Here is an 11,596-nt window from a genome sequence, read left to right as displayed (position 1 = left end):
AGAGGTGAACAGAGGTGTTAGCCAGGGTAGCTGTCTCAGCCCAACCCTTTTTAGCCTTTACACAGCCGAACTACATGATATTAACAGTCATAACTGCTTACTGTTTCAGTATGCTGATGACTTTTTCATAGTTTGTTTTCATAAAGACGTATCCATTGCGAAACGGGTGCTGGAAGACAGTATAGATAAATAATAGATAAATATCTCGCATCAAGGAGTTGAGATCAGACAAGTAGAGCATATCAAATACCTAGGCAGGACTAACTCAGCAAACAACTCAGCCTCTGGTCACATTGATCTGGCCATCTCGGAATCGAACAGAAACTGTGCGTTTCTCAGATTACTCAGTGGGTGTCACTATGGTATCAGCCCCAAAAGAGGGCTTATATTTTACAAGGCATTTGTCAGAAGTAGGCTAGAGTACGCGTGCTCATCATTCTGCAACCTGTCCAAATCTGCCTTGGCCAAAATCAAATCCCACTGCAACCATCACCTCAGAAAGTCGCTGGGTCTGATAATCTGCACTCTCGTTCCTATCATATATCACATGGCAGGAGAACTTCCCCCGAACTACAGGATGAGATTCCTGGCGGCGAAAGAGTTGGTTAAGGTGTTTGCATTTAATCTCCCAGCAAGTGAAACAGTGTCAGCAAATAGGGATTTAAACACGGGCTACGCTAAGGCATATCGGGAGTTTGGCAGCATAATAGATAGAGTTGAGGTTTTCGAGAACACAGCTTCGTTTTGCACTAAAATTAGCTCCGACTTAGAATTTTTCAAGGGTTCTGCACCCAACAAGCACGCTATAGACCAGGCAGGTATCATGCTGCTCCACGGGGAAAAGAAGGATCAGCTGACAAAGGGTGGTTTTGAAATCTATTACACGGATGGGTCAGTCGCAGATGGGCATTCCAGCGCCGCTTTCCTGCACGATAGGACAGGTTTTTTAGATAGCTATTACACGCACAAAACCCTTTCCTCGTTGTCCGCCGAGCTCCTTGCTATCGAGAAGGCATTAGACCATGTTATTTTGTACAATTTTCCTCGTGTCGCGCTCCTGACAGACAGCAGAAACGGGGCCCTCATTCTGGCGAAGAACATTCAGGATAACTCTATCGCCTACAAAATCAGAGAAAAGATCCAACAAAATCCACATCTAAGAACTGTAGAGGTTCACTACATTCCCGGACACGCTAACATCCCTCAGAACACTTCAGTTGACGCAGCAGCCAAAGAAGCCCACAGACGAGGAAAATACACAGTGGTTAAATGGAACCTTAAAGACGCTATGTGCGAAATACACAGAATCTTAAAAGCAGAATGGGAGAGAGAATACGCCGAGTTTGCTAGTATCAAGCACCGAGGTTACTGCTCGCTTTTCCCCTCAACATCATCCAAACCGTGGTTCCTAAATAAAACTAAGCTTAAAGCCATTGACGCTAAAAGAATCAACAGACTGCTTAGTGGTAACGCACTCGATAGGCACACTCTCGCCAAAATGCATGTAGTTCCTAGTAACATATGTGATACATGCGATAGTATCGATAACGCCTCGCATTTAATTTTCAATTGTACAAAGTACAACACAACAAGGCAAAACTTCCCATCTCTAAGAAAATATAATGATATTTACAAATTCTTTGAAAAAGAAAACATCAGCGCGTACCAAACACTAATTGACTTCATCGACGAAATTGATTTAAAGCTATAAATAGTACTCCAACATCTTCTATTCTTTGACTTGGCAATTTCCACCTTCAAAAGGCGGGCGGCCAAATAATCCCACGCTACTCACGGGTAGCTTGGTAACTTAAATCCTTAAAAAAAAAAAAAAAAAAAAAAAAAATGTATTAAAATAATTTAAATATTTTTATTTAAAATAAACTTTAAATTTAAGCCCAGCTATGGTTAACAAACGAATCAAACGCAGCTGTACAAGTACACTTTCAAGTTCAAGTGCGGCTTGGAAGTGCAGTAATTGTTATCAGCAAACAGCTTTGCATTAGCTTCCGGATTTGAACAGTTAATTCATTCAAAATGCATTTCGTTTGCGATCTCAGTTTAATTTTGATTGCAATGTGCATGGTTCGGAGAATACGACTCACAATGGAAAACTATTTCGTTTTACTGCTGATTCTTTTGGCTGTACCTTGGTCCTTTGGGGCCACCCCCAAGCTTAAGCCAACCAAGGCTGCCATTATAGACTTGAAGAACAAAACTGAAGTAGTACCGTCAAGTAGCATGCCCATTGCCAATGTCACAGCCGTGCACGAGAAGTTGGCAGAAGTCCACATTGATCAGCACAAAACCATTCGCATTAGCAAAGGAGATCTGGATGATCTATTGGACGTTTATATGGGTAAAATAGCAGAGAGTGCAGCCACCATCAAGGACAGAGAAAATGAAATAAACAAGTTTCAAACCAAGGAACACACTGACGACGATCTACTGAAGAGATTTGAGAATCTCACAGAATATACAGCCAAACTGAAGGAAAAGGCGGATCAAATCAAGGAACTCGAGCAGAAGGTCAAGGTCTACGAGACCAGATTGAAGAGGAAACAGCACGTGTTGACTGATTTAAGCAAACAGAACACCTCCAGTGCGGCATTGATCGATCATCTGAGAGCCAAAGTTGTATATTTTGAAGGTAAATTCAGGGAGAAGAAGGACGACCTGTTGGCAGACTGGGAGGCAGCCACCACCTCTTGTATGCCCTACGGCATGTCATCTGGGGTTCATTTGATCTGGTGTCCTGTGAGGGTCTCACGGCCGCTGGTCCTGGATGGATGGCTATTCAGCGTCGACTGGATGGCTCTGTGAACTTCTATCGCAACTGGGATCAGTACAGGAAAGGGTTTGGCAAGCTCAACGGGGAGTTCTTTATTGGCCTCGAAAAACTGCACCGCCTGACCAGCTCCCAGCCTCATGAGCTCTACATAAGCTTCAGGAGATTCAATGGAGAGTCAAGCTATGCTCACTACGATGACTTTGTTATTGGCAGCGAGGAGGAAGGCTACGAATTGAAATTGCTCGGCCATTATCAAGGAAATTCCAGCGACGCGTTACGCACCCATGAAAAGATGAAATTCTCAACCTTCGATAGGGATAACGATGAATTTACGCATATGAATTGCGCCGAGTATCACCACGGAGCCTGGTGGTACGACTTCTGTTCGCGAAGGTAATTCATCCGTCCACTGAGTATCACACAAACACACGAATTATTCAGTTAATATCCTCTTCCCATAGCAATTTAAATGGCAAGTACTTCAAGGCCGAGGTGGACAATGTCCAGGGCATTTTCTGGGAGCAATGGTATAGCTTCAGATCTCTGAGATCCGTACAGATGCTAGTCCGTCCAAAGAGCCAAATGGAGCTGAACGATTTACCGAGGACAAAGCGTACAGTACCCCTAAAAATTCATTAAAATGAATCCCTCCATCAGCTCAACACACACGAATGCCCATTATTTTTAATAAGAGCATTGTTAAACCAGATAAATCTCAATACGAAGCCGAGCGCCAAACGCCGAACCCCATTCGTCTTTGTTATTTACTCTTCCGACGCCCGCCCCCCCGCCACCATTCGACAGTTGATTAGCTTTCGATTTTTCGCCCTCTCCTCTCCCGGGTACAATAATTACTTCGTTACAGTTCACTGCAGTTCGCTGCTCTAGACATTTGTTTATTCGCGCACAAGTGATTAGTGCAATTAATTCTCATTTTCATTTTCATTTGTGCTCGCATTTCGTTCGCTGTTGCAACAATTTAATGAAATCTAATTGAGCTCTGACTCTGGTCTTGAAGTGCTTCTATGGGCCTGGTCTGGTCTGCCCCCACCATTTGTCACTTGCACTTTTATTGCCGAGGGACCGCTGTGGGAGTGGAGAAACTCAATTGGAGTAAATAAAGGCTTGACAAATTAGCCAAAGTCGAGGCATAAAATATAAATGAATATCGATGCGACGGAGGATTTGTGGTCTGAGAAGAACAATTTTTATTTAAATTGAGTTTATTCCAGTTTCATACAGAATCTTACAGATCTTTGGAACATTTAAACATTTGTTGTTTCCTCCAATGTTACTTTACTCTAATTTGTAGTTTCTAAGGCACATAATATATGTATCTGCAGAGGCCTGAACAAAAGCCACCGCTGTTGCATGGACACTCGGATCAAATGAATGTAGAGTGCACTCTGCACTTTATTGTAAATATAAAAAATGGCATTGACGTCGTTGACGATGTAGCCCGCCCATCTAGCCCATTGTAAATCTAGCTAAAACGAGCACACGCGGTACATAGCGATTTTATTTTACATACTAAAATAATTTTTAAAAAGGTATAACAAATTGGTAAAAATGCTTTTTTGTTCATGAAAAGCTTACAAATAATACAGTGACCAAAAAAAGTCTAAGCATCACACCCATTTAATTAATTGTACATATTCAGAATGGGTGTCAGGCTTAGACTTTGTGGGTCACGGTCAATGGTATGTAGTTCTATATATTATGCATCACATTAAGCCAATTTCTGAAGAGCGTTCTTGACAGCAGCCAATTTGGCTTGGTCCTTGTTGGAGCCGAAACCAGTGACCCGAATGGTCTTCTCCATGCAGGTGAACTGGCAGTACATCATCACAACGTCCTTGTCTACCAGGGGCGGACCGTAGACGGGATTGGCCAGCTTTTGCTCATGGAGCTGACGAATCGGGCTGATGGGTATATCCTGGGAGAATTCCTTCAGCTCGGGCTCAAACAAATGGTAGATCATCTGCCAGGTTGTCTGCAGATCCCGGCAATCCAGGTAGACGGCCGCGATAAGGGCATCCAGGACATCGCCTAAAGCCTTGGGGACATCTACGTTTTGCGCCAAGTTGAAAGCACCGATGCGTGGACCGTCTTCCGACTCATTTTCCATGGCCATCTCCACTTCATCGTCCAAGTCCAGAATAACGGGCTGCACATCTCTCTCCTCGAGCAGAAAACGTACATGATTAGTGACTCTGTGTCTCTGGCTCTCTTGGAATTTCACAAGCTTGCTGATGGTCTCAGATAGCAACGCGTTTTCTGCCAGAATGAAGAGGTGCAGCTTGTGGCGCACGCAGATGCATCCCAGTGTCGTGTTATTGACCAATGCCGAGCGCAGATCCGTGAGCTCGCCCGGACGCAGCTTGGTATTGTTTAAGAAAATGTATGCAGAGATGAGAAAATCGAGTATGGCATCGCCAATGAACTCTAGCTCCTGGTAGCAGCCGGTCAAGCGATTGGTGGGAAACGACGGATGCGTCAGGGCCTGCAAGAGGTAGCCCCGATCCCGGAATTCGTAGCCCAGATTCTGCTCTAAATAGGAGTGGTTGATCAGGAAGCCATCAATATCGTCAGGGCTCGCGTTGGCTCGCATCTTGGTGCTCTTCAACTGAAGATCGAGCAGCTGCGACAAGGGCTTATCAACGTCCGGCTTGCAAATGCCGAAGTATTCCAGCATGCGGAAGCCATGTTGCAATCCATAGTTTCTCACAACGACTCCCAGAAGGGCCTCCAGAGTGTCAGCCACCACCTTGTTCTGAACAGCGACCTCACCAAAGAAGTAGTTCACGCCGGAGGAGAAGTCCCGGCCGGCATAATAGCCTTGCTGATTGCTCTTGCAACCTTGCACAAAGCGACGATAGGTATCCTCGTTGCAACGACCTGCCAGAATCTCCTCGTCACTAAGGGCCAGATTGAAGAGATTATGGGGACCAATCAGTTTGGCAAAGCTCGGCTGCTCCGTCCACACATCCAAGACATCTTCGGGCAGATTAATGCTGGGCGGAAGCCACGTTAATCTGGGGTCGAACAGACTGCAGCTAATACGACTGGGAATATCCGTCTCCCTGAGGCAATACATCAGGTTCTTGTTGGACACCAGCCTCGACTTGACCTGCGTGAGCGTGCCTTCGTTCCAGTCGGGATACCTGCTGGCCAGGCAAAGACTGGCACTCATCTTGAGAAACGAGTCACCCAACCGCTCCGCTCGCTCCATATCATAAACATCGGCAGATCCCGCTGTGGTGATGGCCGCCAGGAACTCACCCAGTTGGGCCGGAGTGATGTGATCATCGGAGACGCTCTTCATCAGAACCGGCAACACATTCAACGACTGTGGTTTGGGAGCTGAGCTGGTCGGCGGGAGCAGGGCAGGCCGGGCGGCAGGGGGCATTGCTGGACTCCTGGTCTCATAGATGTTCCCTTTAGGCATCTTGAACTGCGTCTCCAGCCAGAACTCCCTGTCGTCCTGCTCCATTTTGTCGAGAGACGCCACTTGGCCGGATATAAAATTGTTGTAATAGTTCAACTCCACGGTATAGGCGGACATGATGTTCCGGGGTAGGTCTACGGGTTCCAGGTACTGCTGCCACGAATGTTGTAAGTAGCGTATCTGCAGTGTCTTCATCCCAATCTCAACTTCTTTGATGGGTAGGGGCTCCAGAATGGAGCGTGACCCTTCTTCATAATCATTGGGAACGGCATTGCCATGGGAATCCACATTGCGGCGCAACGACCAGTCGATCTTCAAGAGCTTTGGCCTATAGTCAACTCCATTTTCAGGCAGATGTTGCAGCCCCAGGTAGGTATTGAAGCGTTGTCGTAATGCCTCAGCATGCAGCATGAAGTGGAGCCGGTTCAAGATGCTGGGTAGAAACACTGCTTTTATCCAGAGGTCGCCGGGGAAATCGAAATTAAAGCAGAGCTCCGGAATGAGGATGATCTTGACCCTGGCCTTGCTCTGGGCCGACGTCTTGCCCCGCTGCTGGACATAGAAGTTGAGTTGCTCCGTAAGCTCGCGCACCTCGATCAGGAACTGGTCCATGCGAACAATTCCTTCGATGTCATCGCCATACTTGGACGTGGTGAACTCGCCATAGCTCGTGTTCTGGTGGTTGCTTTCCATCAGGCTGCTCGGAGTCAGGTCTCTGCGCACCTTGTGCACGAGCATTCGCTTGCTCGCGAAGTTGGCATACCACTGAGTCACAATTTTCCCCTCATAGTCCTCTGGACGCGGCGCTCGCTGTTCCTTGCGCTGCTTCACACTGACAGGCTTCGGGGTGGGCAGACGCTGGAACTGACGAACCAGCGGCCAGTCCACCACATTCTGGTGCTCTGCGCCCACGGCTAGAGGCACGATCAGGTAGGAGTTGTCCTTGCCTCGACGATCCAGTACAAAGCAGGGACGCCAGATCTTCAACAGATCGCGGAACAGCATTCCATGGAACTGATGCAGTTGCCCTGGTTGCAGAACAGCGGCATCTTCGAGAGAGGCGGCAGCTGCTTCCTCAGCAGCAACGCAAAGTTCCTACCCGACAGCATGTTGTCGTGGATGTGCTCTGTGTAGTCGTTGCGCTCGAACTGCGGCTCCAAAATGATCTCATAGGCATAACAGACTTCACCCACCCGTGGACGGCAATCGTAGAACTCCGTTGGACAAGAGGTCTTGAAGGTAGTTTGTGTCTCCGACTTGAGTTTCTGCTTGTTTACCGTATCGATAACTAAAAGCACCCAAGGAGGAGAATGATTAAACAGAATTTGTGGGTATTTGATTGAATAAGACTCACCATCGTCGCTGTATTTCTTCCAGTGGTCAAAGTGAAAGTCGGCTATCGCCGTCACCCGGTCCTTAAGCGTGACGGGTAGGAAAGGCTCGTTGAGCTCCCCCGTGGGGTACAGTTTAATGCAGGTCTTAAAGGCTGCCGATATTTTTGCCGCCTTAACGGAAGTCATGGGATCGCTCTGGAATGATTCGAACATGATTAGTTCATTTTGGGCTTACATAAATTTTATCCCGCACGGACGAGCTGAGTGGAAGTTCGATAGAGACGACTTCTTTGCTTGCGGCCTGTTTGCCAAAGAGTTCCCGCTTCTGGTCCCAACTGATTAGTGTGATCCAGGGCTCCACAAAGCCGAATGCATCCGAGGGCAGGCTCTGGCAGTAGCGGTGGAGCAGTATCAGGGCACTGATAGGCAGCAGCAAGGCACCTTTTTCGTTTATAAATGGTGGGATCAATTCGTGGAAGTGATCGGCTATCTCTTGCATCAGGGGTTCGGGCCGATCCAGGACGCGATCCTTTAAATACTCTCCGATGTCGGTATGGGCTTGGCGATATTGATTGATTTGTTGGTTGGTTTTTATGCGGTCAAGCTCTGAGGAAAAAAGCACAAACTGGGCCTCCTTGGATCGAGCCCGCCCCTTCGTCTGCACGTACATCGCTCGAACAGACCATCAGGTTGGCTTCGCCATCCCTAAATTGATGAATGGCCTTTGATGGGGATTGCGACAGGGGAGAATAATATACTTTTAATATAATGTTCTGTGCTGAGGCCCGAGGCATAACGTACCGACTTTTGCCACTTGCGCTCCAGGACGCTCTCACAATCCGCTGAAACTGAGTTGCGGCCCACCATAAACTGCGGCACGAGAACATCGCGCAGCGCCGGAATAACCGCAATGAACTTCTTCAACAATTGGTATATGCATTTGCTCGTATACCGGCGCTCAACGAATACCAAGCAGCAAATATCCTTGACATCCTTGCCCGAGAACGTTTTCTGCACGTAATGCAAAAATCTCTGCACCTTGGGAGTCGAAAAGTTCATGATGGTTTCCTCCGTGTGGACTGCGTCATCGGGTTCCGTATCATCGTCGACTAAATCGCGAAGCTTTTTCTTTAGCATGTGATTGATCCGGTTACACAGACAGATGGCCAACTTATATATGTGGGTCAGGGCAAGGGTTTCCGACTGATGCAGCTTGATTTCAAACTCTAGAATCACCGATACTATGGCCATGGCTGCCGCATATACGCCGTAGTGCTCCAGCTGGTACTGGAAGTCGTTGAGCAGAGTCTTTATATATCCTTTCTTGTGCGGATCGCGGGGGGTCGACAGTCCCTTGGAATAGCGCGTAGGCTGTTTGCCAATCTCCAAATCGTCTAGGCGTACGTAGAACAGCTCAATGCATCTATGTATGGCGTGCCCGATCACAAGGCTCCCCACTTGGTCTGGATGTCACTAAACACTCCCTTGGTTTGGTGGAGTAGCTGCAAAAAATAAACAGAACTGCTATAGCGTGATTTCTTCTATGGAAAGGGCTTAAAAGGTCTCACAGCATCACGTTTTTCAATTCCTCCGTGTCGGACACGGTGATGATATTGCTTCTGTAGGTCGTCTCCAGCTCTCTGAGCTTTTGAGCGACCAGCTTAAATTCGTTGCCTTTAATGAGTACACCCGTCAGTCCCAAAACGCGCGGCAGTGGCGTGTTTCGGTCAGCGAGTAAAAACAGATGCATGAACTCATGGTAGGGATGGTGGCCAGTGCCATGGTGGCACTCGTCTATAATCACGATGCTCACAGAGCTCAGCTCCAAGTACTTCTGGGTGACCATATTCAACATGACTTGGGCTGTGCCCACCAGAACCTATTGTCGTTGCAAGATATAAGAAAATTCAATTAGAAAAAAAAGCCAGGTCCAAATTTGTAAAGCACTTGGAAGCACAAATACTAGTGCATCCGTTCTATATAAACGAATATCAGAAATGCATATTGGTTTGATGAGGCGTCATGAGCTCGACACTAACTTGGCTATCGCTTATTTCGTGGCTCCATTTTATCTTCGACCAGTCGTCGACGCCCTGCTCCCCCACAAAGAACCCCACTTTGAGATTTGAGAACTTCCTCACGGCCATTGCCTGCTTTCGGGCTAGCTCGACTGTATTGCACATAAATATAGCTCGTTTTCCGCCCTCCTCTATTGATCTGTAGGAGTGTAAACAAATCCGAGAATTCAGTTCAACAGCTACATATGTATTTGCTTATGTATGAGTGTGTTTGCAAAATTCCAGTATGAAAAAAAATGCAAGCGACTTACTTGTCCATGTCTTTGGAGAATCGCTTCAGGGCCAGGATGGCCACGTATGTATGTCTTGCCAGATCCGGTCGGCAAGTAGATTATCCCATTGTTCTTCATAATATGATCCACGAGACGCAGCTGATAGCTGCGAGGCTGCAACAAATGCGAATGCATTTTTACAATTCAGCAAAAAGTATAAACTTATGTATATGCACTGGAATTTATATTATTTATACCTTTATTTCGGATTCCCCACTATGCACGTTGTCTGCCATGATGATCCTATTTGCTCCGGGTGCCAGCTGAAAGTGGTGAAATAAAATAAAATTCAGTGACTGCAGGCACAAGCTCGCCAACTAAGATGATTGCTGACGTGGCTATAATGACACAGCAGGTTTTTCTGGATGTGGCCAGCTACTAGCTGGAAGTACGGGGACTTACATTTTTTTCCAGTCACCGTTCTCTGTGTGCGGAAAACACCGCGATGGACGCGCAGGTTGACCGGAAAATGTCTCGCCTCACCTTTGTTTTAATTGAACTTTGTTCCACCGATATATTGTATTGAACAAGTATTTGATCAGATAAGATAATAAATTCCAAGAGCTGAATAAATAAATTGCCAAAAAAAGAAAAAAAAGAAAATGAAGTCCTGTCCCTCAGTATTATCCGCGGGTTTATCGCTAAATATACCGTCCGACCTTCAGAAATATACCGAAATGTACCGTCTCATTTAAAAAATATACCGTAAATATACTGACGAATTCAAGTTCTATTTTACATATTCATCATTTATGATATTCCGTGGAATATTACTAGCTATATAGAACATTAAGCCATGCCCACATAGTTTTATCCGATTAGTGAATATATTTGCGAATTGACTAGTTTATTTTAAACACTTGCTTTTATTGGATCTAGTCTAAAAGAAGGTATTAGTGAAATAGGTCAACCAAAAAACGGTTTTAGCGAAATAAGTTAAAACAAAAAAACGAGGCTAGTCGTTCATATTGCTCAATTTAGAGATTCCGTTGAATAATTCTGGCTAACTAAAACCCTTAGTCCAGCTCACGTAATTTTAGGCCGTTGATAAATACATTTTCTACAAAATTGGTTAGTTTTTAGTCCTTGCTTTTGTTGTTTTTTGACTTAAACAAGGTTTAAACAAAATAGTTTAACAAAAAAACAGTCGCAGTGTTGCTGGTATTTAAAGACATGATGCGTGTATAGCCCTTTGTGTACCCTGTTTTCCAAAATGTTTTTAAAACGTAATTGATGAAGAAATTTTCTCAAATTGATATGTGTTAGACATATTCATGCATGATTATTCTTGGTCTCTGTAGAAAGAAATCGTTAAAATAGGTTTAAATATTCCAGAAGGGTATTTTATTGTTGCTATCGATAAACGGGAAAACTGCCAACTGCTGAAAAACTGCACCTCGAATGAAATGCTGCTGGACTGCCAACCTGCTTTAAGTAGAGCGCAAAGTATGAAAGTAAATGAAAAAAACACCAATTTAAAAAAAAAAAATGTATTTAAATAATATATTAAAATAATTTAAATATTTTTATTTAAAATAAACTTTAAATTTAAGCCCAGCTATGGTTAACAAACGAATCAAACGCAGCTGTACAAGTACACTTTCAAGTTCAAGTGCGGCTTGGAAGTGCAGTAATTCTTATCAGCAAACAACTTTGCATTAGCTTCCGGATTT

At 45.4% G+C, this 11,596-nt stretch overlaps 2 pseudogenes; one reads left to right on the top strand and one right to left on the bottom strand.

Annotated features, from left to right (window-relative positions):
• Positions 1-2,067: 2,067 nt before the first annotated feature.
• On the top strand, positions 2,068-3,401 carry LOC117190022 (annotated as a pseudogene).
• A 1,107-nt stretch (positions 3,402-4,508) lies between these two features.
• LOC117190021 lies at positions 4,509-10,514 on the bottom strand (annotated as a pseudogene).
• Positions 10,515-11,596: the final 1,082 nt, after the last annotated feature.

The sequence above is a fragment of the Drosophila miranda genome (assembly GCF_003369915.1).
Source record: "Drosophila miranda strain MSH22 chromosome Y unlocalized genomic scaffold, D.miranda_PacBio2.1 Contig_Y1_pilon, whole genome shotgun sequence".
NCBI lineage: Eukaryota > Metazoa > Arthropoda > Insecta > Diptera > Drosophilidae > Drosophila > Drosophila miranda.
The sequence above is the reverse complement of the archived record's forward strand: the minus strand, read 5'-3'. Positions and strand labels throughout refer to the sequence as shown.